Source organism: Lathyrus oleraceus, chromosome 4 (assembly GCF_024323335.1).
Source record: "Lathyrus oleraceus cultivar Zhongwan6 chromosome 4, CAAS_Psat_ZW6_1.0, whole genome shotgun sequence".
NCBI lineage: Eukaryota > Viridiplantae > Streptophyta > Magnoliopsida > Fabales > Fabaceae > Lathyrus > Lathyrus oleraceus.
In genome coordinates, this window is record NC_066582.1 from 209306101 (window position 1) to 209312063 (window position 5963).

General features: G+C 40.2%; 1 pseudogene; it reads right to left on the bottom strand.

Annotated features, from left to right (window-relative positions):
• Positions 1-944: 944 nt before the first annotated feature.
• LOC127077210 (uncharacterized) lies at positions 945-1044 on the bottom strand (annotated as a pseudogene).
• Positions 1045-5963: the final 4919 nt, after the last annotated feature.

Consider the following 5963-nt stretch of genomic DNA (forward strand, 5'->3'; position numbering starts at 1 on the left):
ACTGAAACGATTTATTTTAAAACCAAGAAACCGACAAAGACTTGATTCCCTAGTTTTGACGAACTACATACCGATATCCGTTTTATTAATATTTAATCCAGATCTTAGTTTAGCCTTTAGTTTTTCCCCAAACAATCAAACATTTTTAACCTTAGATTTACGTAGTAACCTTAGATAACGGTATATCGATTCATAAGTCCCTGTGGGATCGATATCTTTTAAAACTACGCGATAGAACTGTGCACTTGCAGTTTGTACCCCATTCTCGACGCACACAGTCGAGCGATCAAGTTTTTGGCGCCGTTGCCGGGGACTTTTATTCAATCGATATCGTAACTCTTCCGTTACGCTGTAGAGACTAAGGTTTCTTTTTCTTCTATTCTTTCTTTCGTTGATTTGTATGCCACGCACTCGCTCACAAGGTGAACCGCTCTATCTACGAATCAACGATATCGAACTATATCTCCGAGTCTTACGACGAATTCGGGAATATCGTGCTGAAAACAATCTCCCTCCTATAGACTTTCCTGATCTCAAAGATCTTCCTTCTTTAACCGAGATGGCAGAACCAGCTCGTGCTCTTAGAGATTACGCCGCTCCATCGCAAGATGAACCGCATTCAAGTATTGCTCCGCCCGCAATCGAAGCAAACAACTTCGAACTCAAACCTTCGCTGTTGCAGGCTGTGCAACAGAACCAATTCTCTGGAAATCTTACCGAAGATCCAAACCTTCATTTATCTGTATTTGTTCAATACGCCGATACTGTTAAAGCTAATGGTGTCACTTCAGAGGCAATTCGACTTCGTCTTTTTCCTTTCTCATTAAGAGATATCGCTAGAAGATGGCTTCAATCTCTTCCTTCCAACTCAGTCACCACATGGAACAAGTTGAAGAAAGTTTTTCTTGCCCGATATTTTCCGCCAAGCAAAACAGCTATGTTAAGAGCCCAGATAAACGGATTTAAACAGAAAGACAACGAGTCTCTTTTCGAAGCATGGGAAAGATACAAAGACATGATGAGACTTTGCCCACACCATGGTTTGGAAGACTGGTTAGTAATTCACACATTTTATAATGGTCTCTTATACAATACAAGGTTAACAATAGACGCCGCTGCAGGTGGTGCACTAATGAACAAACCTTATGCTGATGCTTACCAGCTTATCGAGAGCATGGCCCAAAACCACTATCAGTGGGGAACCGAACGAACAACGATGGAAAAACCTCAACCGAAAACTGGCATGTACGAGATAAGTAACCTTGATCACGTTAATGCAAAAGTGGATGCTTTGGTCCAGAAAATTGAAAGTTTAAACGTATCACCTTCAGCCGCCGTGGTTGCTATAACTCAGAATTGCGAGGTCTGTGGAATCCAAGGCCACACTCCTGCGGAATGTCAACTCTTGACTGGAATCCAAGCAGAGCAAGTAAACTATGCTCAAGGAAGCCCCTACTCGAATACCTATAACCCAAATTGGAAGAACCATCCAAACTTTTCATATAAGAGTAATAATGCTTTATACGCACCTGGACAGTCTCCAAATCAAGCCCCATCTATACCTCCGGGATATCAGAAACCGAATCCTAACAATAATACCCCTAGAAAATCCAACTTGGAAATCATGATGGAAAACTTTATAGCTTCCCAACAACAAACCAATAAAGATTTCTTAAACCAGAACATACATACTGGCGAACAACTTAAACAACTAGCAAGCAAAGTAGATGCCTTGGCTACCCATAACAAAATGCTAGAAACACAAATATCACAAGTAGCTCAACAACAAGCACCTACTGCTGCCCCAACTGGTACATTCCCTGGACAGCCCCAACCTAATCCGAGAAGCCAAGCTCATGCAATTATATTAAGAAGTGGAACGGAGGTGGAAGGACCGTCTGACCCAAGGATAGAAAACCAAAACCCTAAGAAATCAACTGAGGAAAGTGAACCTAAGGAAAAGGAAGAGAGTAATAAGGAAACCCTAGAAAAGAAGGAACCTTATGTACCTCCACCACCTTACAAACCACCTATACCGTACCCTCAAAGGCTTGTTAAAACCAAAGATGCGGGCCAATTTAGAAAATTTGTTGATCTCCTTAAACAATTAAACGTTACAATTCCGTTTACCGAAGCTATTACGCAGATGCCCTCATATGCTAAATTCTTAAAAGAAATTCTTTCTAATAAGAGGAAACTTGAGGATAGCGAAACCGTTACACTCCCTGCCGAATGTAGCGCTATAATCCAAAACATGCCTCCTAAACTCAAGGATCCGGGTAGTTTCTCTATACCCTGTCACATAGGAAAATTTGTCATCGACAAAGCCTTATGCGATTTAGGAGCCGGAATTAGCGTTATGCCTTTATCCATATGTAAGAAACTGGAAATGGGAGAATTAAGACCGACCAAAATGTCCGTGCAACTAGCAGATCGTTCCATCAAATATCCTGTAGGAATCCTTGAAAACGTTCCCGTACGCATAGGTCAGTTTTACATTCCCACTGACTTCACAATTATGGACATTAGAGAAGATGATACTACACCTATTATACTAGGAAGACCATTCTTAGCAACTGCCGGTGCAATCATAGACGTAAAACGAGGACGACTCACCTTCGAAGTAGGTGAAGAGAAAATTGAATTCATTCTTTCCCAATTCTTGAAAGCACCTGCAATAGAAGATACATGTTACTTCATGGATATCATCGATGAATGCATAAAAGAAGCAGAGTTAGGAGAAGACAAATCATCAGACTATCCTTTAGAAGACAAATCTAAACAATGCTTAGCAATAACACCGGACCCTACGCAATGTCTTAACAAACCAACCCCTGATTTGAAAACACTTCCCAAAAATCTGAGATATGAATTCCTAGACTTAGAACTTGAACGACCTGTGATAGTTAATGCAGATCTAGGAAGACTCGAAACAGAAAAACTCTTACATATCTTAAGGAAATATCCAACCGCACTAGGATACCACATCACCGATCTTAAAGGAATAAGCCCTTCTATTTGTATGCACCGCATCATGTTAGAAGAAGACTGTAAAACCTCTAGGGAACACCAGAGAAGACTAAATCCGATCCTAAGTGAGGTAGTAAAGAAAGAAATAACCAAGTTATTGGAAGCAGGTATTATATATCCTATATCTGATAGCAAATGGGTCAGTCCTGTACACGTTGTACCAAAGAAAGGAGGCATAACCGTTATTGAAAACGAAAAAGGAGAAACTATAACTAAACGAATCGAATCGGGATGGAGAATGTGCATTGATTATAGGAAACTAAACAAAGCAACCCGAAAAGATCATTTCCCTTTACCATTCATTGACCAAATGTTAGAACGATTAGCTAAACATTCACATTTCTGTTATCTAGACGGTTATTCAGGCTTCTTTCAAATACCAATTCACCCTGATGACCAAGAAAAGACAACGTTCACATGCCCTTTTGGTACCTTCGCTTATAGACGAATGCCGTTTGGTCTGTGTAATGCCCCTGCAACTTTTCAAAGATGCATGATGGCAATATTCGCCGACTTTCTCGAAAACATCATGGAAGTATTTATGGATGACTTTTCTGTATACGGACAAAGTTTCGAAGAATGCCTTGAAAACCTGGAAAGAGTTCTTGAGCGATGTGTAAAAGTAAACTTAGTACTTAATTGGGAAAAGTGCCACTTTATGGTACAAGAAGGAATTGTTTTAGGACACATCATCTCGAACAGAGGAATTGAAGTAGACAAAGCCAAAATAGAGGTAATCGAAAATCTTCAACCCCCAAGAACCGTGAGAGAAGTACGAAGCTTTTTAGGACACGCCGGTTTTTACCGACGATTCATCAAAGACTTCTCTAAGATAACTAAACCCTTAACCGGACTGTTGACGAAAGATGCTGAATTCATATTCGACGATAACTGTTTAAAAGCATTTCAAACTCTTAAACAAGCATTGATCTCCGCACCCATTATGCAGACACCAGACTGGAATGAACCATCCGAAATAATGTGCGATGCCAGTGATTATGCTGTAGGTGCTGTTTTAGGACAAAGAAAGGATAAAAAGCTTCACGTTATATATTACGCTAGCAGAACCCTGGATGAAGCGCAAATGAATTACGCCACTACCGAGAAAGAACTCCTAGCGGTGGTATTTGCGCTAGATAAATTTCGTTCTTACTTGGTAGGAGCCAAAATAATAGTTTACACCGATCACGCTGCTATCAGGTACCTTTTAACAAAAAAGGATGCTAAACCCAGACTCCTAAGATGGATCTTGTTGCTACAAGAATTCGACTTAGAAATCAAGGACAAGAAAGGAACTGAAAACGTAGTAGCAGACCACCTCTCTAGACTTGAGAACCTTGAACCGGAAAGAACATCAATTAATGATGATTTCTCGTACGACAAACTTATAGCTACTTTGGAAGAGAACAACTCCGACATGCAAGTAGAAACCACCTTAGCTATATCTGTCACACCATGGTACGCTGATCTAGTCAATTATTTAGCTGCCGGAATAGTTCCACCTACTTTATCTTACCAGCAGAAGAAACGATTCTTCCACGACATAAAACACTATTACTGGGATGATCCCTTACTTTTCAAAAGAGGCCCCGATGGTATTTTCCGTCGATGTATACCCGAAGAAGAGGTAGAAAATATAATCCAACACTGTCACTCCGCTCCTTATGGTGGACACACAAGTACATCCAAGACCTGCTCTAAAATCCTACAAGCTGGCTTTTATTGGCCAACTATATGGAAGGACGTACATGCGGCTATTAAGGAGTGTGACAGATGTCAGCGCACGGGAAACATATCTAGACGCGACGAGATGCCACAAAAAGGTATTTTGGAAGTAGAGATTTTTGACGTGTGGGGGATAGACTTCATGGGACCTTTCCCATCCTCTTTCGGTAACAAATATATACTCGTGGCAGTTGACTACGTATCAAAGTGGATCGAAGCTATAGCTTCTCCAACAAATGACACCCGAGTAGTAACTAGACTCTTTAAAAATATAATATTTCCGAGATTTGGCATCCCAAGAATAGTAGTCAGTGATGGTGGATCACACTTTATATCCAAGGTACTCGAAAAACTACTACTTAAGTATGGAGTGAGACATAAGATAGCAACACCTTACCACCCTCAAACCAGTGGACAAGTGGAAGTGTCTAACAGAGAAATCAAGCAAATACTAGAAAAAACGGTCGCCACTTCAAGGAAAGATTGGTCATTAAAATTACCAGAAGCTTTGTGGGCATACCGAACTGCTTATAAAACCCCCATAGGGACGACCCCATTTAAGCTCATTTATGGAAAATCCTGTCACCTCCCGGTAGAATTAGAACATAAAGCCTATTGGGCTATTAGAAATCTAAATTGGAATTATAAAGCTGCCGGTGAAAAGAGAATCCTTGACATAAACGAACTAGAGGAACTCAGAAGAGACGCCTATGAAAATGCCAGAATCTATAAAGAAAGAACAAAACAATGGCATGACAAGCATATATCAAGGAAAATCTTCAAGCAAGGCGACGCAGTACTTTTATTTAACTCTAGACTAAAGTTATTCCCGGGAAAACTACGATCCAGATGGTCAGGGCCTTTTCATATCACTAAAATCTTTCCCAGTGGAGCGGTAGAAATAAAAGGACAATCTACAGAACCGTTCACCGTAAACGGGCAACGTCTGAAACACTATCACTATGCGGAAACCAACGAGGATTCGCAAATTCTACACTTAGACGAAACGCCCCCAGGACTCATAGACTATATTTAACAGTTTCTTTGTCGAGCTTGCGACATTTAAACAAAGCGCTTAGTGGGAGACAACCCACAAATTAATTTGTTATTTTATTATTCTATTATTTGAATTCATGTTTATTTCTCTTTCATTTCATTGTTTTCCTTTCCTGTATTACATTATGATCATTTTTATTGAAGCTGTTTAG